The sequence below is a fragment of the Dermacentor albipictus genome, chromosome 4 (assembly GCF_038994185.2).
Source record: "Dermacentor albipictus isolate Rhodes 1998 colony chromosome 4, USDA_Dalb.pri_finalv2, whole genome shotgun sequence".
In the NCBI taxonomy this organism is placed as follows: domain Eukaryota; kingdom Metazoa; phylum Arthropoda; class Arachnida; order Ixodida; family Ixodidae; genus Dermacentor; species Dermacentor albipictus.
Window position 1 is genome coordinate 141,649,682 of NC_091824.1, and position 25,704 is coordinate 141,675,385.

The window sequence follows — 25,704 nt, forward strand, 5'->3', positions numbered from 1 at the left end:
TATGCAAATTTGTTTCCTTTGCTAAGTGACAAAGAGTAGCCGATGCTACCATAAACGCGCCAACCTCTCTTAATATTCTTTTTAATTTTTAAAAATGGCGGTACGTTACCAAGCGGCATTTCGGAATACGCACCTGCACACGCTCTCATCATTACATGTGCACCACCATTTGAATGATAATCGCATTTACGACGATAGTTTTCCAATGGATGGGTTCTGCCAGAATTTTCCATAAAAGTGATCACAACTCGATATTGCTCGTCGCAAGCGGTAAGGTGAACACTAACGTTGTTAAGAATATCTTGTTTTTCAACGCTAACGCGGTGCATTTTGCTGACAATGCAGACTCAGTGACAACGCAGTAAAACGTGCACGCACTTTGGAGCGTCCAGAGGTCTCTCTTGACTGAGGCGTTCCAATTGGTTTGCCTGTTGAACTTGAAGCAAGGTGCGTATCTCGATAACGCCGACGGTGTATGCATGCACGGGGCCGTTGGTAGAACCAAGGTGCTATCTCCGCTTAGAGGACCTATAGGACAGGGCCGCGGCCAAGCATACTGACACACTTGGTGGAAACCATTATCAACGGCGCCATGGTCTTGTTGACCTCTGCCCTTTCGTGCGCTCCTATCTTCAGTGTGTGTACTTTCCGCCCCCTGCTGGTGATACCAGTGCACAGTTGAGGCTGACCCTGCCGCCAGTTTTGAATGTCAAGACCAAGGTGCAAGCGGTGTGCAAGAAATGGGCCGCTCAAGGTTGATCTCAGTGGCTGCAATGCATGTCTCTCTTCGTGAAGGAGCGGAAAATGGTTTCGGCCACGTCAGAACGCCCCTATTCACTATGCTTCATCACATGGCACCCATGCTTCATCACATCGCCTTGAAGCGATGTGATGAGACCATACCAAACAGATGCATGTGAACCATCTCCATATACGCATTTAGATTGGAAGTATGGCTGTTTGACAAACCAGGCACAGGAAGTGACATTAGCCACCGATACTGGATGAAGGCCTTATTCACCCGCATCACGATACTACAATGTCACCGATTGTGGCAATATCTATCCGAGGCCACCTAAATGTTCGTTGCTTAAAAAAAAAACGCTACATTTTGAAAATAACACAAAGAAGATATAACCTGGCATCTTCTGTCGGCTTTTCTTCTGTAATAATGAACCACCTCAAATACGCGAAAACGCTGAGAAATAATCGGCGTCGATGTTGTGCAAAATTCAAGAAGAAGCTTGACCAAATGCCAACGAAAAGAAAAGAAAGTGGCCTTAAAATGAATGCAGGTACCTTAATACCTTAAGAGTATTATGTTATTTAATATTTCGACCTCCTGTAGTGTTTTCATTTACCGCCGCTTTCATGTAAAGCATTCTACAGTAAGACTATGCCCTTTACTCACATTTGTTAGGATCGCAGGCTCAGCTCAGACCAGAACATCGAACTCACCTGCAGGGAAATGACACAAAGGCATTTATTAGTACACAACTACTCAAAGCAAACAAAAATATTATTTTCTGATGTTATTAAAATTTAGTCTATCTTTTAATATGTGTCTGCGGTAACAAGTTTTTGTTTTCGTATTATACATAGTTATTTCGAACATTAAGTAATTCTAGGGCTTCGCTTTCTGCATCTACCTCTTCAACCATCCGTTGTATGCACGTACGTATCCGATGACTGCATACAACGACAAGAGAGCAATGCAGTAGGCGGAGGTGGATTGCCTGCAACCCGTTTACCTTATGCCGGCTTTAAACCTACCTGTCAAGTTAAAGCAGCAGGATTAAAGGTTATTTTACTAGCACATCTCACTTACCAATTATTAAGGCGAAAGCCTTAGATGGCCCATGGGTCCAAAAATCCGACATGTGACATCATGGCACAAATATTCATAGGGAGTAGAACCCTCGATCTTTGGTGGTTTCTACCGATCTCTGGAGGGAATCTAAGCCACGACTTTTAGTTTTAATTAGGGCGAATTAGGCCATCAATTTCTTTATAAGAAAGCGTGAATTCGAGATGAACAATAAGCGTAAGCGCAACCCGTGGTATTAATTAAGGCAAAGTTAATACACGGTTCATTAGGATAGCCTTAATTAAGGCACTCGTACCCACGACTTTTGGTGCGAGTCAAACCCACTTGGAAATATGGGCGAACCGGTCATATCTCCAAGTCGGATTCCAATTCAGACCGCGAAGGTCGAGAGCCGAACTCTCGACCTATCATGGGAGTCGACCTCACGATATCTGATGTTAATTAGGGCAAAGTTAATTAGGACACAGTTATTTAGGTATAGTTAATTGGGGCATTCGAACCTACGACCTTTGGTGGGAGAAAACAAGTAATAGGAAGTAACAACACATTCGAATGAAAATGTCAAGTAATGTAATGAACGTCTCGTGAGCGCTCAGGATTTCGCCTTCAGTTTCTTTAGCGTGTTTAATGTTTCCATTGTTCCTTGGAAAATGGAAATAATCTGAGTCACACCGATGCAGTTTTGCTTCAAACAAACATACAAAACCAACCAGGAAGCAAATGAAAAAAAAAAGAATCTTGTATGCCTTGGAAAATATTTCTTTCTTATTTCATACACAACGCTTCGCAGGTATTTCAGTAACAATGCGGCCCTGCTTTTGACAAAAACGACATCACCAACGACTGACCGCTGTGGCGACCAATCATACGCACTGCACGTGCATTGCGACTTTTTCGCCTGCTGTGATGGCAGACCTAGTGCATCTTTCCCCGGGGATTAACCTTTCAGGTTTCATTTTCGATCATGGAGGCAGTGTTCTCATCGGGCTGGGATAAAGATGCCAGCACAGTTTCAAGCCACTGCAGGTGTTGTGATGTGTGAGGTGAGTGTCCCGTGGGTTATAGGCTTTCTGGCGTACAGCCCGGTAATAGAAACCGATTTTAATTTTCTATGCACATGAAAAATCATATCCAAGACGAGCATTACCGGTAGTCGTCACATTTAAGTATTGGATGGGTGACGTGAGTGAGTAAATGGCAAAATGTTTCGTCATAACGACGACTACCAAACGAGGAGGATAATGTCACGAAGTGCGATATGATCGTATTATTGATAACAGCTTGTTCTTAAAAAATTAAATTCTGAGGTTTTACGTGCCACACCCACAGTCTGATATGAGGCGCGTAGTAGTGGGAGACTTCGGTTTAATTTTGAGCAGCTGGCGTTTTTACATTTCGCCCTCATGTCAATGCGATCCCCGTGGACGTGATTTGATGCTGCGACCTAATGCTTAGCAGCGCCAGGCCATATAGCCCCTAAGCCACTACTGCTGGTCAGAGCTGGTCTGTCACAATCGACACCAAGGGTTCTTTGGCCAACTGGTGAACCAGATCTGATTGTAATAGCCCGACTGTAGTTCTGGTACGTAAGACCCTGGAATATAATTTTTATGAGAAGCTGTTTTCAATACAAACGAAAAGAGGCATCGCACTTCGTCACATCTTTGAAAAAATTTAGAATATTTTGAACTTAAGACACGTATGAGCACAGATAGTCCCGTCAATATCGCTTGAATTACGTATATCCCAATTCTCTGTGCATGAGCTTAATTAGTCTCCGTCAGCCGCCGTGGTGCTGTAGTGGCTTTGGCGTTACGCCGCTAAGCCCGAGCGCGAGAGGTGAAATCCCGGCCACAGCGGCCAGATTTCAATGGGGGCGAAATGCAAAACGCAAGTGTACTGTGTATTTTGTGCACCTTGAAGGACTGCAAGGGGTCAAAATTTACCTGGAGTGAACCACTACGGCGTGCCTCATAATCATGGTTGCGGCATGTAAAGCCCCATAATGTATATATATACGCTCGTACACACAAGAACAACAAAAACATGGAATGCTTCACACTGTCGCACTGCTTGCAGTCAGCAAATGCCTCAATATAAGCTTCCGCGTTTACTAAATGACTATAATAAAAAATAAATTGGCATCCATTCAGTAAAATTACCTGATTTGCACGCGTTGTTTCTACGGTAATGTCGACCCTCAGAGGGGTCTTTGATTTGTACTTACATTCTTAAATGTACACAGTGTAAAGAAGGCTTGTGCTGATGTACCATGCTGACTAATAATGACGCATGCTGGTGTATGACGCTCTGTTTCGGGCATTAACTAGAGATGTGTTTAGTTTGACGGTTTTGTCAAAGTCTATGACAATGTAAACAAAATGCTAGTGCTTCTGCTGCTGTCCTTGCCAGTATTGGGGCGAAGGACTCCCTCAAGCCATCTTTGAATGGTCTTTCCCTTCACCTCCCATCGCGTTAATTGTGATAATAAAATAAGGAATTAATTAATTAAATAATAATTACAGTCAATCATTCTAAATACAAAGGGAACAAAAAATTTAGGGTGCAAGGCAATAAGATGTGACACCGCCTGTTTTGAAAACAGGCATCTCGAAAGGCGACCCAGATTTTCGTGTGCGGAAGATGATGAACCTAAATTTGTGTACATTATTGCTTCACTCGTTCAATCAATCAATCAATCAATCAACCAATCAATCAATCAATCAATCAATCAATCAATCAATCAATCAATCAATCAATCAATCAATTGTCGCTGTGCTTTTGCGCAAGTCACGAAGCAAACATCATGGCGTGCATAGCACGTTGTCACATTGTATGGAAGCGATTTGCTTGTACATCACTATGTAACGTATATAATGTCACCGTACACGCCTTCCGATTTTTTTTTCAATCTGTCGACTGAGATTTTTAGAGCTTAACTGATATAGTTTTATTCAAGCCGGGTTTTGGAACTCCTGCAGCCGCGGAACCTTTAAAATGCCACCATACTGCGCAGTAAAAATATGCGATGCACGGCACGTGAAAGATAACAAAGGTATAGTATATGCCAGCCGTCTGGGCACTATGTCGGACGATTGCCGAACTATGAATACCGCGCGATCCCTGATTGAACTTCATAACCACATTAGCCTTCCTTAATGTTCACTGAGGATAAGTATTGGTAATGTAGTGAACGCAGTTTAACTGACGATTATTGACTTGTTTACAGACATGGACGACCCACCCTTATTCCAAAGGAAGGTCTTGAAGAGGCGATGAAATACGATTTTAGTCCGCATTGCAGCGTCAAGATGGCAGTCTCGGTGAGCGTCTCCGAAGAGGTAGTGTTGCCTTCACCAAACGTATACAGAGTGCGCGGATTGGCGATCACAAGTCACTTGATGGCTCTGCACAGGAGGCAGTAGCTAATCACTCACAAAGTTGCACAATGCAGAGCGCAGAACTGAATCGCATCAACTTCAGACGGTCATATTGATACTGCCCGTCTCAGAAGAGAAACTTGCAGACACACTCGCTCGTAAACGTTTTCGCCACCGGTGAAACCGGAAGCGGTGAGCAGCACGAAATCCAGTGGACCACAATTGTTGCGGCGTGAGTGTCCAGCGGGGCTTCTATTATAGCGGGTGGTCCAAGTGGACCGAGCACCGGACGGCAGGGTGCGCACTGATCACCCTTCCCGTTTTCGAGGTTCAAGGTTCGACGACGCAGAGCCAGCCAGTCAGGCAGGCGACTGCATTCCGCGCAGAGCGGGCCGATAAGACACACCGGCCGTTCTGGAGACTGCGCGCATACTAGCGGTTGTCCGACGCAAACCACAGGCAAGTCCGGCGCAGGCGCGCGCGGAAGTGGTTTGTTTTTCCCGAAGGACCATCTCCAGGCGTTCTAGCCGCGCCCTCGAGCAAAGGTGGGCGTCTCGAGTGTCCGTTGTCAACCCAACCATACACTGCTGCCTGGGCAAACCGACATGTCTCTCTGGTTTTGTTGGCCCCTGGCCTGCTAAGCTGTAACCCGCAGCAGTAGTTGGCGGGCTGTCTTGATGCCTCAGGAAATCGGCACAAAACGTCTGTGCGTGTCGGGCGCGCGAACAGTGCTTTCATCAATGCAGCACAGGTTGCCGTATTGAGACGAGGTTCACGTCCAGCTGACAATTAGAATGTTAAAATTAGAACGTCGCGAAACACCCTAGAGATGACAAAAGCTCGTGCGCATCTGGCGCAGAAGTACACAAAGGTTACGAATCGGCCGTCGCGTTAAGCTATTTATTATTATGACAAAGCGTATCCTGTGCAAGTGAAGTGAAATATAGTTATTATTTTACGTCTCAAAGGAGAGGAAAGTCAGACCATGAAATCATCGATAGAAAAATAATCTATTGGATTACCAATTAGGTTTTTCGTGCTTCATAAGTTCACAGCTAGCTTCTTTCTGTTCCGTTCTTTTTTCGACTTCTATTCTTCTATTAGAAGAACTACCAACGTGTTGCACTCGTAGGCTAGACTTAGTCCTTGATCGTAACCGGCACAGCGACGACCACAAAATTCCAAAAGCGCGCGTTTTTTGATAGCTTACAATGCATTCTGAGTCCTCTGTGCTTTACATCCACAATCTGGATGGATGGTGGATGGATGTTATGAGCGTCCCCTTTGGAACGGGGCGGTGGCTTGCGCCACCAAGCTCTTGCTACTATGCTGCCTAATATCCTACCTAGGTTAACCAATGAGAAAGAAAAAAAACACACTATGAACTACCACGTACAAATTTTCTGATACCCTATTGCGAACTGTGCTTCTGTACGTCTCCGTCCTTTGTCGTTTCCCTACTTTTCCCCCACCAATCCTCCAATCGCCTCTTACTGATGTCTATTGCGGACCTGTTTGCTTTACCACTGCTCCCGCTGAACCCGAGGGCTTCAAGGAGGCCAGTGGTGCCTAAATCGACCGCTGGATAGATGTCTTCACATTCTAATAAAATATGCTCCGTCGTTTCCCTAGCTTTACCGCAGCAAGCACATGCTTCTTCTTCCTTCTTATATCTCGCTTTATACGTGCGTGTTCTAAGGCATCCCGATCTGGCTTCGAAAAGTAATGAGCTTCCCTTTGAGTTATCATAAATGGTTTCTTTCCTAATTTCGTTTTTTCCCCTTAAGTAGTTACTCATGGCAGGTTTCTTTTCCATTGCCGCCACCCATGAGATTAATTCAGCCTCTCTGACTTTCCGCTTGACCTTCTTTGTTGCTGTGTTGCCCATCCCACAGGCCGCATACTTGCTGGTAAGCTTCCTAGTTCTTTTCCTCCACTGTGAATCAATGTTTTGCCTGTACAGATACCTGAACACTCTCCCAGCCCATTTACTTTCCTCCATATTCCTCAGCCGTTCTTCATACTCAATTTTACTGCGAGCTTCCCTCTCTTCAAAACTAGTCCAGCCCATATCCCCTTGCACAGCTTCATTTGTAGTCTTCCCGTGAGCGCCCAATGCGAGGCGACCCACTGACCTTTGGTTCCCGTCGAGACCTGATTGTACCCCTGATTTAAAGCAAACAACCGCTTTTGCAAAAGTAAGTCCTGGAACCATTACCCCTTTCCACATACCTCGGAGGACCTCGTACCTATTGTATCCCCATAGCGCTCTGTGCTTCATTATGGCTGCATTTCTCTTCCCCTTGACTGTTATGGTTTTTTCCTGTGTTTCCATATATCCGTCGCCTTCGTTTATCCATATACCAAGGTATTTATATTCTGTTACCCGAGGTATTTCTTGGCCCTGTATCTCCACTGTCTGTTCACTGTTTTCATTGAATACAATAACACCTGATTTTCTAACACTAAATTTCAAACCTAAATTGTTGCCCTCCTGTCCACAGATATTAGCCAGACGTTGCAAATCACTTTGCTTGTTTGCGAGCAACACAATGTCGTCCGCATAAAATAAACCTGGGAGTTGCTGCTCTATTACTGTACCTGCCTGTTTGTATGAGAGATTAAACCCGATATTACTGCCTTCTAGCGCTCACTTCTCACTTTCACTTTCATCTCACTTTCACACACAGGTCCCTACAACGGTAAATCGGCACACTGTCGTGCGCGAGTAGCGGAGAAGTCGCGCTGGGTGAACTAGGAATTCGCGTTCTCCTCGACCGCCTTTCAACTAATTGTCCCGAGACACTATCGAGTTTCTCTTGGCAAGTGAATACACAAGGACCGACCGATGGGAGCCATGCCAACCCCGATTTCATCCTCCTTTTCCTCCCCCTTTCCCCGTTCTCTCTTCTCCAAGCTCGAGGTGCATGAACGGTCTTCAGTGCCGAGTTCGCTTTCTTCTCCGTACCTCCCGCTGGCCAAACACCTTTGCCTCTCGCGCGTGCAAGCGAACAGCCATACACGCTAACAACGTCTTGCTCCTCTTTCCAGCCTGCGTGCGCTTCCTGGTCTTGATTGCTTCTTTTTCTTTGTCCTCTCGCCTGTTTCTGCGAGAAGAACACGACCTCTATAAACTACCTCTGCGCTGCTCCAAGAGAGGCCCCTCAATACATTTACCTCGTCGTCCCTTATACCCCGAGCTGTGTTCCAATTAAGGAGTGCCCTGCCTTCCACCGTTCTCGGCCCGCAAGAGCTCTCTACCCGAACCACCACCTTTCTTTTTTTCTCCTTTCTTCTGCTTCTCAATCTGCTGTCTCACCTTTGCATTTATTTCCTTTTTTATTTTTCTTCCCCGCTCTTCCTTTTCACCCCCTCCCCTTTCTTTTTTCTTCTTTCTATTCTCGTGCTGCACAGCCGCAGCTAGCTAGCCTCTTGAGGCGGGAAGATGAGCGCCGCGCGCTCCCCCTCTTCCCCTCCCCTTTTCTCCATCTTCTCGCAGGACTCTCTCAAAACAGAGAGGGCCTCACAGCAGGGAGCGAAACTAAAGCACCGAACGCCACAAGCAAGGTAATACGGTCAGAAACGCCAGGCAAGCGCCCAAAATCGTTTATCCAATCTGAGATCACTTCCCTCCACCGTCTGTCCTGCCCTTTTGCGTCTGTATGTACGCCCAGAACTTCTGCATTCGTTCTTCCACTATCTAGGTTCTTCTTTTGCTTACTAATCTTCATTTCAGACTCCGTACCTCGTTTTCTCCGCCTTTGTTTTCTCTGCTTACACGGCTCGGGCTAGGGGGCTTGTTTTTATCTTTATTTTCTCTCTCTCTCTCTTGTGCGCCCATCTCATCTGTTCATATACAGCTATTCCAAACGCGAACAATCGCCCACCATCCCTCGCAAGCATTGTCGTATTCGCTTGTGCTCCACCCCTTGCGTTTTCATCTCCGTTCCCCGATTTCCGAGCCATCACATGCGACTGTTCTTGTTTCCGTAGTATGAGCGCTAGACAGCGCCTCTCTTGCTTATGCTTCGTTTAATTTAACCTTCTGTTCCCAATAATCATCTCAGGACGCCGGCCGCGCTACCTTCGCATTTGCATCCCTGAGTCATCGCCGGTAAGCACACCACGGGCTTCCGTGGGCGACTGAGCTTTCATGAGTTCGCCCCCACGTAAGCTTGAGTGTTTGCTAATGCGTGTGCGTGTGTGTGCGTCCGTGTGCGTGTGTGGGCACTAGCAAGCGGCTTACTCGGCCTCAGGCGGTGCTCGCTACCTGTGCATTTAAGAGTTGACTTCGCTTTTATATGCATTCTTGCAACTCACCGATTTGGATTTCTTGTGGAGCATCCCGCGGAAAGACGGAAAGAGAAAGCACAAAACGCAGAACGGGGTTTCAATCGCTTGCGGCACCAGTTCATATAATGTGACGTCGTCGTGTAGCAGTAGCGATAAACTTTGTGTAAAAGAAAGTGCGCGATGCATTGAGGCCCCTCAGCTTTAGGTGACCGGTGGCTGCCTGCACCAACTGTTTAGCCATTTTGCGTGGGGTTTGAGTCTGTAGGTGCCGCAGCACGTGCGATGTACTTTGTGAGAGGCACAAATCCCGCATTAAGTCAACGTCGTGAAGGAATAACTGTGTTCAATCTGAAAGTAAAAAAGTTCTGTCAGCTGTGCTTCGTCGGGGTTGGAGAAATTTTAACACGATACCAGCCCAGTCGAGGAGTGGAACTCCCTTTATTCAGAGCGTAGAGATTCAGCACTGCAACATAGATGGCGCGAGCTTTCGACCAGTTAAGTGTTGAATGACAGCAGGACAAGACAAGACACACAGCAGGACAAGAGAGCAGGACAATAAAAGGCCTTGCGGCTTATCACCCCCCTCCCCCTTTCGAAAACCAAAAACAAAAAGGCATCTACGAAATTGTTGTGCGCATATACCGGATGATCATTTCTAAGTCGAAAAAAAAAAGAATTTATCACTGTGGCAGACAGCTTAATTACATTCCTTGAGCTGGAATATTCAGAGCCGCGCATGAGCAGAACGAGTAATAGAAAAGTATTCAACTAACTAAAAAAAACCTTCACTAATTAAGTGAACTATTTATTTACGGCAATTATTAGAATTTACCGATTGTGGCCAGTGAGTTTGCAAGGCGCATCCACTTAGAATCAATATTCGGTATGACACCAGTCAAAGTGCGCGACAATTTACATGACCTTGAATGCATAAAAAAGCGTTCTGTTAAAAAAGGTACATGAAAGAACAGTGCATTTTTACGTCTAGTATGATGGCGCATACTTAGAAACCCATTCCAGCCTCAAAATTCGTTGTTAGTGGATATTCCTTGCATATTGACGAAATTACCGGCTACAATTCGTAAATTGCAGTATGTAGTATAATGTAATTAATAAAGAAGTTAATTAGTGAACTTTTGTCCATTAGTCGATTATGTGTTTCGATTTATCAGGCAAGTGATGTCCATCTTTCTCAATATTCCAGCTCACGAAATTAAACTATGCTGTCTCGCACAAGTTATTTTAAATATTCTGTAAAAATTGAAAATGGTCACCACGTACAGCCGCCCCGATACGGCGAAGGGCATAATACAACTGTGGAAGTGACAAAAAGAAAGAAAAAGAAACATGGCTTAGAAGCGAAAATGACAGCTATACCGCTACAAAGGCCCTCTTATGCGTTTGTCCTAGATAGTTATCTTTCTTTTTTAAATCCAAGTTTTCATCTAGATCTCGTGAGCCAACACGTACATTCATAAGCGAGCAGGAGACCTGGATTCAAGCTACAAATTCTCCCGTTTCCAACGACACTCGAGCCAATCCAGGCACACGTACGTGATGCGAAGTTCCGCATATATACACGAGCGATACCGCGAACAAACGCACTCTGTGGTATCTTCACCTTAATTTTCATTTCTGCGGCTAGGGGATTACATCTGATGGGAGAACTTCCTTGTTTCTCAGTGTAATGTCCTCACATATTTCCACCCCTTCCCGTGGTTCCCAATTTTCTTCGCGCTGTCGTCATTGTCCCTCGCTCATAGTTCACTGAAGAAGAATCCTCAGACTTTCCCTTATTTTACATAGGTTCTCTTTCGTTTTTCTTTTACTCTGTCACATTCATTCTTTTTACTTCCAGTATTTCACGTGCCTCCTTTACCTTCACATCCGCACCATTGTAATCAGTTTGAAGCGGAAGAGGCCCAGAAGGTTGGGGATAGAAGCAGTCGAAAAAAAAAAGAAAGAACTCAATCGGGAGAGATTAGTTCAGTTTTCACACGGGGCGAAACCTGAAGAATTTTAAGCGACCTACCGCTTTCCCCTGGGAATTAAGGGAAAATGATTGAAGTGCTAAGAGAGTCGATACAACAGAGAGCTATACAGATAAATTTAGATAGAGACGGGCACGGCGATAGAAAAATTGTAAAGAGGTTAAACCGACAGGCAAAGGGTGAACGACTGGAGCGGGGTTCCCATAGCGCAGAAAAAAAATATTTTGTGTTATCGTGTTCCCTTGTGACAGAAATTGCAAATTGTGAAATGTCGCTCTAACATGCCACCGAATGGGATTATTGCAGGAAAGGGCGACACGTTATGCAAATTGAAACGAAGGTTTTGTGCAGGCCGTCTCCTGGTAGGAGAGCGCGGATCCACCAGCTCATAAGCTGTCGCAGTTAAATCGTACTACATGCTAACTTGCCGCTTTAAAGACGCAGAGATGTCACAGATTGTTAATGTCAATGCTTTAGTGTTTGAGCGCACATAGTTCACTCGAGTAATGGCGTCGATTTCATTTAACACAGGGCACTCGAATGTGAGTGCGCATTTATCAAACTTTAATAAAAATTCTGTATACACCTAGAAAGTTCTCGCGACCATATTCAATCAATCAATCAATCAATCAATCAATCAATCAATCAATCAATCAATCAATCAATCAATCAATCAATACTGCCAGCAGTCATTTTCCATGCAGCACAGGAATAATGTCACGGAGGACCACAATTTCACAGAAACGAAAGTATCCGCTGCAGTAAAGCATGAACTCCTGAAGGGAAGGGGAGAGGGGGGTATTTCCGGCAGTAAAGAAAAGACAGAAAAAAAAAGACTGGCATCAGCATTCCCTAGGGCGTACCAAACTCGTTTGTACACCGCTTCCGAAAGAAGCCTGCTAAGATTAAGGTGCGTGGGCATGTACCAAACATTCTCACGAGGGATGGAAACTTCAAGAAGCTGTAGAAGACAAACTCTATCGTCATGGGGTCAGCGACGATTAGAAACAATTACCCAGCATATACCTCCGGCACGTAATAAGTCCGCTTATATATATATACAGCTCCGCCCACGGAATCGAGAAACACAAAACTTGGAAAAGCGTTGGCGCGAGCACACTTAATCTTCTCACGCGAGTGAGGCCTCCCCGACACCCGTGAAGAAACACCAACGCTTGTTGCTGGGCCTCGACTTCAATTATTGAAACTGATTTAGACCGGCCCGAAATTCACAGTCACGTTTTGCGCATCGCAGAGGTAAACCTATATAGTCGGAGATGGGCGCGCTGTTTCACTTTGCGCCTGGCCCCGAGGTATTTGCGTACACTCGCGCATGCATACTCAGCGAGTTCCCACATGACTGTCCTTTCTCTTTTTTGTTTCAGGCACGTGGCAGCGCACGGAATTTTCCGAGGGAGCTGACCGTGCGCACGGGTGGGGTTGTGTGTGTACGTCCTCAAGGACGAGAATTTGAGACAAAACTTATGTCGGTGAGCGCAGAGTGGCCCTTCCGCGCATAGACAAACGCGTATCTGTATCTACTAAACGCATGTCTATGTACACGCTGTATACGCCAGCACTCGAGACACGTTGCAGGGGAATTCGAGACTTGCTAGCGAAGAGTATCAGCGCCGATGAGTGCAAACTCTGGAGCGTTTGCGTGCGTAATTTCATCGCTGTTATTGATGACAGGTTATTTATTGCGCGAGGTGTTCTGACTGCGCAAAGGGAAGCTGCAGCGAGAACGAAAATAAGCCTTGAACTGGGGCAATGTCTGTTTCGGTTTTTTTTTCTACTATATATTTCAACTGCTTCAGACACTGTGTTCTGAACTAGATCGCGCTGATAATTTGAATAAAACATCGATTCCGAATTGCTGAAAACCCCTTTCTGCACACGGGGCATATCGGTGGCAAGCTCGCGTATCTCGAAGGCAGTCTAATCAGTGCCAAATCAACAGAACATGCAGCACCCACACCGACACGAATTGTATCTTGGACCATTTGCACTTTACGTGCTTGGCTCAAATATAGAAAGGGGTCTGCCGCATTCTCGCCACTGAGTCTGTCTTCCAGTCCGCACGAAAATAGCAACTAAAACGAGCACGAACATTAAAGCAAGAAAAGAACAAAAGGAAGGCAATAAACCAGAGGCAAGACTATATATGATCGCGGTCTGTCCCAGCGCGGCAAGCGGTTGCCACTGGGGTGAAAAAAAAAATGAAAATGAAAGAGCTCTGCTCGCAGTTCATCCTCGAAACGGCAGCGGCTCTGCGATGTGCGTGAGTCGAAGGTACTTTAAGCGCCGCGCGGCTTCCACGGAGCTCTGACGGGAGGCAGGGTGGAGCGGGAACCCGGTGTCTCAAAGGTGCGCGCCGCAGAAACAAAAGGTACAATGAGGCTGAAAAAAAAAAATAAGGGTTCTCCTCCGCCGGAACGGCCACGCCGATGAACGACCAGAAGAAAGGCAGCGAGAGGCTGTATGAGGGAGAACGGTCGCCTCTCCGGCGCAGGAAATGTCACCGCGCTGCGCGTAGAGGGGAAAAAAGGGAAGAAGACAAAGGGAAAAGACAGGGGGAGGGCGGCAACGCCAGGTTATCGGCTGGACAATTGCGCCAGCGTTTGTGTGTTCGTGCGGTGCGAGGAAAGAAGCGAGTGACGGTGAAGACGCAAAAGGGAAGACGGGAGAGGCACGAAACGGGGAAAAGGGAAGACAGAAGTGAGGTCGGAAACGCGTTGCGTTGCTCGACGATTCTCCCCGCGCTTTCTCTAACGGTTATTCCGAGGGCGTGTAATTGTTCCTAATGACGATCCTGGGAACCGTCAAGGGAGGTCGCCGAGCGAAGGAGGATGAACGGCACGCAGGGGAAAAAGGGAAGAACGTTCCTTCGCATCCGAAAGGTAAAGCGAGATGGAAATAAATAAAGGAACGGCCGGAGGAAACAAAGGAAAGACGGTGTGGGTGGGTGGGTAAGACGGGTCGGCGAGGGCTGGAAACCGGAGACAGTCTCCGGGCCGCGGCCACGGAGAAAGAATGGTCGAAAGGGTGAAGGAGGCAATGGGGCCTAATGGAAGTGGACAGCATTTGTCTCTCGCCATTGTTGGCCCGGTCTGGAGCAGGTGCGCCATGCCCTTGCCATTTCTGGGGTTTCTGCGCGCTGTTTCTACCCAGCCCTTCTCGCGAGGGAAGCGCGGTGGTAGTAGGGATACATGCTGCGGAGGAAGCACTGTGGGGAATGGAGGACCACAGCACTCCGGGAACGTCGCTTGACTGCGACGACGCATGTGTTGTGTTTGCTGCTTACTTTGAAGAATGGAAACGTTGGCGGTCATACATTGTTGCTGATGTAGTTTCTGTGCGAGTCGCGGAAACTTCGAAGTAGTCTGCGATAACTTTTTCTTTTGTTTCTTTTTTTTTAGTACGAAATCATGATGAAATGATTCTTTATTAAAAGTACACCTTCTGCAACCTTTTGCCTCTTGTGCACGGCATTTCTGTTCCATGGCTCACCGCACCGACAATACTCGATGTCGCAGGGTATTTTGCCATGCTGGTTCACTTCTAAGGTTGTTCAGTAAGCAGGACCCAAGTAGTACCAGAATCACAAAATTATTCTATATTTATTTACATAAACCTTTGAACATACATTTCATTTGATTCTTCCCATCGGCGCATGACCCGCTGTGGTGGTTCAGATACTATGGCGTCCTGCTACGAGAAGGAGGTCGCCGGCTCGATATCCGTGCAGCGCCGGCCAAATTTCGATGAGGGCTGTGTACAAAAGATGCTCGCGTACCTAGACTTCGGCACATGTTAATATCGGTTGGTCAAAATTACTTCGAAATACTCCACTACCGCATCCACCGCAGCTCCAGTGTTTGTTTGGGACGTTAAACCTCACGAATCAATGAATCATTAGCGACCGACAAGATGCATCGGTGGTAGGCTCTTTTTTTTTCAGTCAGCACTTGTTTCGCGATTATAAATAAAACCTGATAGGCGAATAAATTCAATTCGCATTGCGTGTCAAAACTTTTCTTTGCCCTTGACATATAAGTTCAAGATCTCGTCGCAATATACCTACTAACCTGATAGCCGTGAATTAAGATCGCCTTTTTTAGAAGTTCAGTGCCTGCGATAACCTGTTATCTTTTTCATATATACCTATAGCAATTGTGTTGGCAATGAGCGGTGGGTCTGCCTGCGTAGAAAGCTTATAGTTAAATGCCGTGCGCACGATCCTTTCTTATTTCTTTTTGTTTTTTCAAACAAAATTATCAAGGGAGGTAAAATAATTTGCAAGTAAATTGAATGGATATAGATTTTGTTTATATGAATGTAGAACCATAGCACGTTGAACAGTATTACCTCGTTAGACATCCTGACAGCTTAAGTGCGGCGCTAGAGACAGTCGAATAGGTCGCCGCACCATAACGTCAAATAGTAAACCTTACGAAGTTTTTCGCTATAATTTCTTTTTTTTTGTCATTCACTGTCTCTGGCCACAAATTGTCTTATCTTTAACATGCAGCCAATACAAATCTGATACAAATCCGCCGATGTTGTTGCGCTCAGATAGTAGTTGCCTGTTCGAATTAACTGCGTTAAATACACGATTGATATGCCAGCGATACTCAAGAAGATGGACGCTCCTACACTCGACGTCTTCCTGGCCATTAAATAGTATCACGCAGGTCAATAATATTCGCTAACACTCGGTAGCGTTAAAAGCTTTGGAGTAGCCCGCTCCTTGTCAGAGCAAAAGTTTTCATTTACCAATTCAGGCTGAACATTTCAATCACCTTTAGTAGCGCGTCACGCAGTTTTAATCTGAAGCGTAGGATGCGGCTTGCTTATATGGCTACCTCCTGTCTACGCCTAGAACAGTAAGCAAGAATTTGAAAAGCAAATAAATAAGTAGGACAGAGGGTTAAAGTATATATGAGGTGTGGCGGGAGGGCCCATCGCTAACACACCGGCAAGCAAAGGCATTCCTATACAACCGCAGGCTTCCTTCCCTTTCCTCTAGCACCCCGGGGGACGTTGTTCTCCCCCTCCCTCCCCTACCCCCATCGCAACCCCCTTGGCGGCGGCGAAGCGACGAGAGGGCCCTTCCGGCCCAGGGCGCCGACATCCATCACCATCAGCCGCAGCGGACTCCGCCGACCATGGCCGCTGACCGCAATGCTGGACACATAAACTCACTCAGAGCCAGCCAAGCAGCAACCCCCTCTGGTCCATAAACTCGTTCATCTTGGGTCCGATGTAACCCCCCCCCCGCCCCCCCCCGTCTCCCACCCCACGCTCTCCTCCAAAACCACGACCATCTTCGCGGACCTCCTCCTCTTCGCTTTGCTCCCCTTACTGTAACGTTTCGTCGCTTCCTTCTTTCCATCTTCAACGCGCTACTCCTCACGCGCACGCTAGTCTACTGCTCCGCTGCCAACAACCTCTCCTCATTTCTCCCCTCCCCTCCCCCTCCTCTCTTCTACGTCTCCCATAGATATATATTTGCGCGACGCACGCCAGGCGGCGACATATTTCCTGGGCCGGCGCCGACATCTCTCTTGAACCTTCTTTTTCTTCTCTTTGAACGCGCTCCTCCTCGCTATGTCTACCCTTTTCACTTCTCTTTGTGCTTCATATGTTCGCGCTTTTGGTGCGCTCGCTGCCTTGGCGCGCTACGCTGCACAGCACCGCGGGCAGCGCCGGACCCTGAGCCCCGAGTGTCACCGACGCGTGAGCGCCAACGGTGCTTCTCCCGCAGACTACACCGCCATCACGGACGAAGCGCGCTCTTAGGGTCCGATGTCGTTGTGAGAAGCTGCGTGTATATAGCACTTCCAAATTCGAAGAAGCTTCGCAGCCTAGACTTTGTATTGCATTGTCTTCGTTTGGAACACAAGCCTGCGCAAGGCGATTTCGGCGCCCCGTTCACCCCTTCGCCGTGCATGAATAAGAAGGTGCGATACGTATTACCTGTCACTTACAGGTTTACACGTTCGCAGCCAGCTTAGTACAGCGTGCCGCGACGTGACACTGGCGCTCAATGGCTAATGCACGGGCCTGTGAAGGTTGTCAGATGCCAGTGTGTATCTATACTCTAAAACCAGCTCAGCGTCAGCGACAGCTAAACTCCAGGCTCCGTATGTTTCCAACGCTCCACATGACAGATCAGTCGGGAGCATTTGCCACGGTGTCTGTATTGTGACAAGCGATACACAGTGAAACAATTAAGTGCTCGAGAACAGTCAAAGAAACAAGGCTGCTGAGGTAGAAAGCTCGGTTAGTTTCTGCCCTTCCCTTAGCTAATACATTCTACCAAGCACGGATGTGAACGGTATGGAAAGGACAGAGGTGGACTAGATTGAGCGCTAGACTTCAAGTGTTGCTTCACTGAAATGTCTATCACGCATACATTAATTTCAATAAAGCATCAATGGAAGTCTAGAGGTCTCTCTTGTCAACCTCTCTCCTTTCTGCCGTTGGGTTACTGAGCTAGGTATAAGCTATCACCTAAAGCAATAAAAAGAGATCACAAAGAAACAATGAAAAGTGGTTGGTGCAGTTGCTTCCATAAACATATTTTAAACATTGGGTCTCGGATTCCTAACACTCCTTAATATACTTTCATGCAGTGAAAAGGATCAACCCAGGAATATAGATCGCGTACATTGTTGCGATTACGGTATCTGACGCGCTCAGATTATGAATAGGAAGGATATTACCATAGCTTAGAAAAGAAAAAACGCGGTGACAGTACAGGACCACTGTTCGTGGGAAGGCAAACATTTAGTGAAGTCCTAAACGTGTCTGTGGAGCTTGATAAAGCGGACCTCTAATGACAGTAACACTGTGTTACTCTTTCCATGGCGCGGGCAGGGCATGCAGTTCAACGTATTGAGTCATTTCAAGGTAAGTATATTGTTCACTGGCAAGTATCAACTGAGTAAGGAGAACATACCGCTTCCAGTTAAAGGAAGCTACGAGACTTACAATGTGGTTTTTATCGCTCTAAAAGAGATCATTCGGAATTTCCCATTTCTGTTTAGAAGAGAACGTCAGTCTTTTAGTTGACTTTGTTGACAAAAACGCAGTGATACAGGATCTGCTCCTCCACTTGGTACATGTTGTTTTGAAACAACACTCCACTCAACTCCTTGTCACATCCTGGCTCAGAAAAAAAGAGAGAGAAAAGAACTATAACAGAAAGAAGAGATGACGGTTCGAGTTTCCGTTGCAACTGGACGCGTCTTCCCGATATTTCTTCCTCGTCCGCACCGCAAGACCCCCGTGCTATCGTCCGGGCGCGATGAAAGAATAGACTGAGTCCTACCTCTGGTTTCATAATAATAAAGCGAACAAAAATAATAGGAGAGATGGCAGAGAGAGAGAGAGAGAAGACGAGTACGTACGTGGCGATATAAATCTCGGTGATGGTTTCTGTTTCGTGACTGCTGCTACCTCCTGGACGAAGAGGGCACTAGTACCAGTTACGAGAAGTACGGTGTATAGATTGTTATTTGGCGCTAAGCCCAGACGCCGAGAAGTTGGCGCAGGTCTCTGCGTTTCCTCTGCCGGCACTAACAGACACACGAGCGCACGAAAGGAAGCCCTCCTGCTATTTCTCGCGACGCTTTACAACGGCGGCGATTTGAGAACGGCGGGAAAGAAAGTTATTTCTTTGCTGTTTCCTACACCTCTGTTTACTCTCTTCTTGGGACACTTCTAGACTCAAACATCTCAATAGACAAAATAGCGGACACACACAAAAAGTTGAACAACGTTTGAGGGGAAGAAAAGCGATGAGAGAAGAGAGAGAATAGAAAGAGAGATGGGACATGTGAAAGGTTAAAACAAACGTGACGAACGAAAAAAAAATTTGAAGCTTCGAGCGACGAGAAGTATAAGACTCCAGGAGGAATGCTCTTCCGTCCAGGAAGAAAACTTGCGGGACCAGCGCGGAAAGGGAAGGTCCCGGACGACCAGCTTTCGAGGTGACGGTCAAGCGTAGAGGACGCCCGCGCATCTCTGCGGCTTACACATTGCCCGGTCGCTTCCTTCAGCCCACCATTCCTCCTTCCTCTGATGTTCCTCCTGGTTCTTGTTCCTCCCAGCCAACCTTCCTCTCATCTTTGTTCCTTTCACCATGGCATCGTCCTCTTCAATCCTCAACGCTGGGATCCAAACATTAACAAACAAGAATGCAATGAAGGTCGGTTACTCTCCGTACTTTCTTTACGCCTGGACTGCGATTGTTTTGCCCATTTTTCTTTTTCTTTAGCGTTGTCCATAGGTTTCGCTTTCGTCCTCCATTCTTGGGCTCGGGCGCCATCCCGCTGCAAAGCCATGAGAAAGATATGTCCAGTCTGCGGAAGGTATCCCCCTGCAGTCCGCGACGACAGCGAAGCGCGTGGCCGGCGCAGGATATTATACTTTGTGGTTTGCACGGCAAGTGCCGCTGTCGGCTCTCTCCGCTTTTCTTCGACACGCGGACCTGCGCTTCCGAGAGGCGTCCGTCTTGCACCGCTTTGTCCATTGTGTTTCCGCTTCGAAAATATAAAAAAAAAGTAATGAAAAGTTCCCAGTTGGCCGAAGATCGGGACGCACAGCGTGAGTCAGTGTAGTTCCTCTGTCGGTGAAGTCATCCGCCTCGCTCTTCGCCACCAACTCTCGCTTCAAACCTCGGCTCCGCCTTTAGATCTCCTTTCCGTTCATCTCGCTATCCGCACTCACCACTTCGTTGCAGGCATTTTGACTCAGCGAAAAAAGAAAAACAGAAGATAAGTTATCGCGCTTCGAATAGGTCATCGTTCCTTGGTCGTTTTCTTTAATCTGAGGAAGCCCTCCCTGAGTGTGATGCTAAGAGATAACAATGGAAGGTGGGTGGGAAAAACAGGAATATGCCGCTTTAAGTCGTCCCTTCCGTCTTCATATAGTGCACCTGAAACAACTCGGGCTCTAAAGCTTTAGCAGTCGCAGTTAGTACGGAGCAACGTGGAGTTACGTGTCGTTCAAACTCCGGAAGTTTAGTTTAACGGTTCGCATAGCCCTTTCTGTCCCGAATTATGATGGACTGCCGGAAACTGTTGCCAATGTTGCATAACTTTATCGCTAGACGCTGTAGACTCCAGAAGGAATGACAAGGGAGTAGGACGATATTCCGCATATTTACTATTCGGGATCCTAATTAAAGAGCGAATAAATATTGATTTAGTACACAGTCATTTACGTCTCGTGTTTTTATCTATAAAGAAAACTTGTTGATCGGCTCAAAGCACGTGAACAATTTTAGTCATTGGTTGCAAGCTTATGAGCTACAATAATAATAATAATAATAATAATAATAATAATAATAATAATAATAATAATAATAATAATAATAATAATAATAAAAGACTATCCTTTTGTCATAGCTAACGGAACACAGCACGTCGAGCATCACGTCGAACATGGTATTGCCTTAAGCAAAGTGGTCGTGTGTAGTAATACTCAGAGCACTGAACCAACATAAAGCCACATTTAATGTGCTGTGAGTTCAATTTACCCGCAGCGCAATGTCAGTTTTTCTGTCATTTTTTCCTCTCTCATTGTCACCACTTAACAGAACATGCAAGAAAAAGTGGCACAAATACGTGTGCACCATGGCTGAAAGAAATAGTAGATTAATCGTTATCTTACTCCTACTCAACCTATACATCAGTGGCTGTATACTCTGTCCTTCCGGGGCGCGCATTTCACGCATAGGTAAGCTTTACGCAGTGAATTCTCGTGCTAACGCACATCGCCCTGGTTGGTATTTACTTCACGCAATTCCAGGCGGTGTGTTTTCGCAGTTATGTTCGCGTCCTTAGCAAACCGGTTAAGCCAAACTGGTTAACCTCCCTACCTTTCCTTCTCCACTTTTTCCTTCCTTCCTTCCTTCCTTCCTTCCTTCCTTCCTTCCTTCCTTCCTTCCTTCCTTCCTTCCTTCCTTCCTTCCTTCCTTCGCGTCCTTCTTTAGATGATCAGCTATAGCGCGCGGAGGCAACAACATCATAATCGGCTGCAAGATCTCTCATAGAACTGTGTACACGATAAAAAGTAACCTGCAGCCCCCCACCCCTATAATAACCTGCAGCCCCCCCCCCCCCCCATTCTTTTTTTGCTTAGGAGTACTTCTGACTGAGATACCACAGCCATAATAGTCTGCAATCCTCAATAACGCAGGTACAGAGCAACAACTTTATGGGAAAGAAAAACAAACAGACAGGAAAAAAAAACTCTGTTCTGTCCTGTCTCTTTGTTTTTTCTTCCCATAATGTTATTGCGCTGTACCTACGTTATTCAGTATCAACCAACTCACCCAAATCTAGCTTTCGTTGCCGCAATCCTCGTTACTGGCCTTCATGATAGTTTCTGTCTTTCTTTTTTTTCTCTCTTCATTTTTTTTTTCGAGTCGACAGAATGAAACATTGTAGTGTAAACATCGATGCATCGTGCGTTTTTGTGAAGGGAGACGGACTTGACACTCGCGAGGAAGATCGAGCAGACTAAACACTCTCCTGTATAACATTCGCGACCCTTTTGTTGTCCTCCTAAATCCGTTCCCCAAGAAGCCAACGACATTCCTAATGACGTGTAAGTAAACCGGAAGACAGGAGAACCGGGTGGAGACCCCGCTGCGTTTTACGGTCTAGCCAGGTTACGATACGAGTTGCGGGCTCTGCCGGAAGACGTCTGAGGTCCTCGGCGATGAGAGCGGCCCTAGAAGGGAAGGTTCTGGCAAGGACTTGACGACAGGAGATGACCGCAGCATACTCGGCGCTCATTAAGAAAGAAACAATGTTTACGGGAGTGGAATTTTCGGGGCTATGCGTCACGTAAAGAACAAGATGGAAACACCAGAAAAATTCAAATGCACGAGACAAGAGTAAATATCTGCATTTTTGTTGCTCGATTCACGTCTGCGTATAAAATCACTCCTCTCGTTCTATATTGATGAAAAAGCTTGTTTTCTTTTTTCTAGTGGCACACTGCAATAAGCAAATATTGTTTTTTAGAGCTGTATTGTTTAGTTTAGCTCGTCTGCCATGAAACCTTGATGTGTTACCCGAAGTAGGAAATAGGTTCGTTAACATCAGCAAAAGAAGCTCAGGAAAATTATATGCAGTATTTGTTTGATACCTGTACAGCATCTTCATGTTCCATTGCATGCAAAGCTGTGTTATTTATAAAATAGCGGCGTCCAGACGCCACGGTAGTCAGCACTGGATGGCTACGGTTTTTCTCCTATAGATGAAGGTGTTAGTACAAATCAACAAACCTAGCTATATTTTGCGTTCTTCAATAATTGTGCAAGCCGTACTCTGTCACCGACTTCCCACACCATTCCGGCCTCCTAAGGCGGGCGGAGCAAAAAGGGGTAAGCGTAACCTTTTACGACGGCCACAATCTCTTGTTACAGTCCCTGCAGGAGATAAGAAGCATAAAGAAACCATCAAGGCGTCGTGCTTTGCGACAAGTATACGACGCTCGACATCAAACGCGCGCAGCCGCGTCGTTCGATTACGCCAGGTACACGTCGAGATGTATACAGGAGCGAAACGGTCGCCCGGCAAAGGTCGTTTACGGTGCGACAGCCTATATAGCAGCGCGATAATTCGCGCATCATCTATCCGCCGACACCTGCCGCGTGCAGTTGATGCGTCGAGACGCCATTATCGTCGTACAGACAAAAAAGACCACGCAAGCCATGGCGCCGCATGTCGGAGTCGCCGGCGACGACCTCCCATTTGGCTTATACGACGCAGGTGACTTATAGTACAAAGGAGGACAGAGGGAAGGGAGAGCCTCTGCAACAACAGTGCCGCCTCGCAGTTCATCAATGCTCGTACCCCGTCCTCTCTCTGCAAAGCGCCGTCGTCTTCCGTTAATTGTTGGCAGTCCCTCCACCCCGCTAGACGAGCTTGCGGAGAGCCCGTTAAACGCAGGTGTGGGCTCTGCCGGGCTAATTAAACGGGTCGAGGCCAACAAAAGGTGGGCATAAAAAGGAGACAGGGACGCTGGCTGCTGCCGCAACGGGATGATTACCGCATCAACGCCCGGACGAACAGGAACCCCGGCCGGATCCAGCGGTAGAAGCCGCATGCAGCAGCAGCAGCAGCAGCAACGATGGCACCGAGCTTATGGCATATAGTAAACAGTGTAGGTGCGCGCAAAGTGCTATAGGTAGCGCTGCCAGCGTTCTTGCGGGTGTATGGAGAGGAGGCGGGTAAATTGCACCTCCCTCACTACTGTTGTTCGTGTTCGCGCCGCAAATTAGACGCGCGCCAGACCGCGCACGTATGGCACGCGTCGGTGCGCTACGTGAAGTGTATATGCGCCAAGAATTAACGAGGGCTAACGGTTTTAACTATTGAGCCTGCAAGCGAATTCACACCTCACTCAGTTGCCCCAACCATCTGCGCAAGCCATACCACAATATCGCGCCGTTATTTTTCTGTTGATTATATTCGCAAGAGAGAAAGAGCAAGAAAAGTATATCACTAAAAACAGGTGAAGACGCATGTTTCCACGTATTGAACGCGCCAGACGAGTGCTGGTTCGAGGCCCCTTTCACCGAATTTATCTAGGTTCCTGCACGTGGTTATGTGGGCCGTAAAGTAGTAAGGCTCACCCGAACACTTATCGAAATCACAAAGAGCCTTAGACAAAAGCAGCTAAATAATAATCGAGTGCATATGCCAACTGGACGGCGAAAATAATATGTGCAGGGAAAACCGCAGTAAAAGAGGCTGCAGTACACGCATTACTCAAGCGTCTTTTTTGAGTGCTTACATAAGACCGGCCCTTTGAAGCACGAGCGCTTCCACAGAAGCGACGCCACTTCGTCGCGTATGAAAGAAACGAAGCTTCGAGAAGCCATGGCTGCGGCCAACGTGGTGAGCACGAAGTGAGCTTAATTATGGGTTCGGTTAATTAAGCGTGAAGGGCCGCCATCAGAAATGCAATTCCGGAGGCGATAGAATTTAAACCACACCGAGACCACCGCAACTTGGTGAAAAAGAAAGAAAGAAGAGATTGAGAGGGATGCGTCGCTCTTTCATTTCGCATAAAACATGTGCTCGTATATGCTGTGCTGCAGCGAGGCTCGCCCGCCATACTCTAAGACACTGCGGAGAAGACGACAATGAGAGAGATCCCTTCCCAATTAGGCAGCAAGGCAGGAATTATAGATACCGGTCATTAAAGCCTGTCCGATGTTGGTGCCCCGTGCGACTCGAGCGCTTTGCTAATGCCAGAAGGAAGTCTTAATGCACCGTCCTGCCGCTTGATTATTTATGCCGCATCATTGTCGCCGTTTCCTTCAAGGTTCTGCGTAGAGCGGCAGGCAGACGTGAAAAAATATTATTAATGATAAAAAAAGCACAAGAAATGCCCCTGCCTTTCTCTGGGGTCGTGTTCCTCAGCGGCCCGACAATGTCAAACTTCAATGATGTACCCCCGGTTGTCTGTGCTAGCGCTGTGGCTTTCGCGGGTATCTGTCCTTGTTTGAGACTGGCAATTAGGCGGCCCGTGCCTTTTACGCTCTCCTGACACCAGTACGTTCCAAAAAGCACGTATTCAACGGTTGTTCCATTTTTGTTGTTCTGTGCGGCAAGATTCATTAGAACATCCTCTTTTTATTTAACTTTGCAGTCCTTTGTGGGAGTTTCATAAAAAGTGCTCGTCATATCTTTTTTTATTCCATATGTCTCTCTCCTTTTCCAAAATATGCAGATAGCAGTTTCTTCTTACTGAAGATACTGCTATACTTCTTACTGGGAAAGATACTGCAGTTTAGACTCAGGCCCTTTCCTTTGTTGTTGATATGGGCCAGCCTGAATTCCCGTCAGATCTAGATAATTAGTCAAATTACACGCTCCCCACTTAAATGTTTTCTTGTACACAGATCGCTATTTCTAATGATTTAAATGCTAGTGTAACCTTTGCTAATTATCATGCGCCATTATTACTGTAGGCAATCCAGCAGGAACACAATGCAGCTCCACCAGAGGCAGTTCTTCGTTCATTCTTTATTTTTTTTTCTAAGCCCGATAGCGTCAAGCTGCTCTCGGAATGCCGTTTTCGCCATGATATTTGTCACATATGTTCTTTGGGCTACATCGAAACCATAGTAAAAGAGTCGTACAACGTATAACCGTCCTCTCTGGTGGATCGATGGCTATGG

General features: G+C 46.7%; 1 protein-coding gene and 1 long non-coding RNA gene across 3 annotated transcripts in view; both read right to left on the reverse strand.

Annotated features, from left to right (window-relative positions):
- Window positions 1-25,704, reverse strand: part of zfh1 (Zn finger homeodomain 1) — a 663,681-nt gene that overhangs the window by 498,832 nt on the left and 139,145 nt on the right. The gene's annotated exons all lie outside the window — the stretch shown is intronic.
- The window catches only part of LOC135915452 (uncharacterized), a 144,797-nt gene that overhangs the window by 2,126 nt on the left and 116,967 nt on the right, over window positions 1-25,704 (reverse strand). Inside the window, exon 2 of the long non-coding RNA XR_010568624.2 lies at window positions 1,412-1,458. This is a non-coding gene — a long non-coding RNA (uncharacterized lncRNA). The remainder of the gene's footprint in view (window positions 1-1,411; window positions 1,459-25,704) is intronic.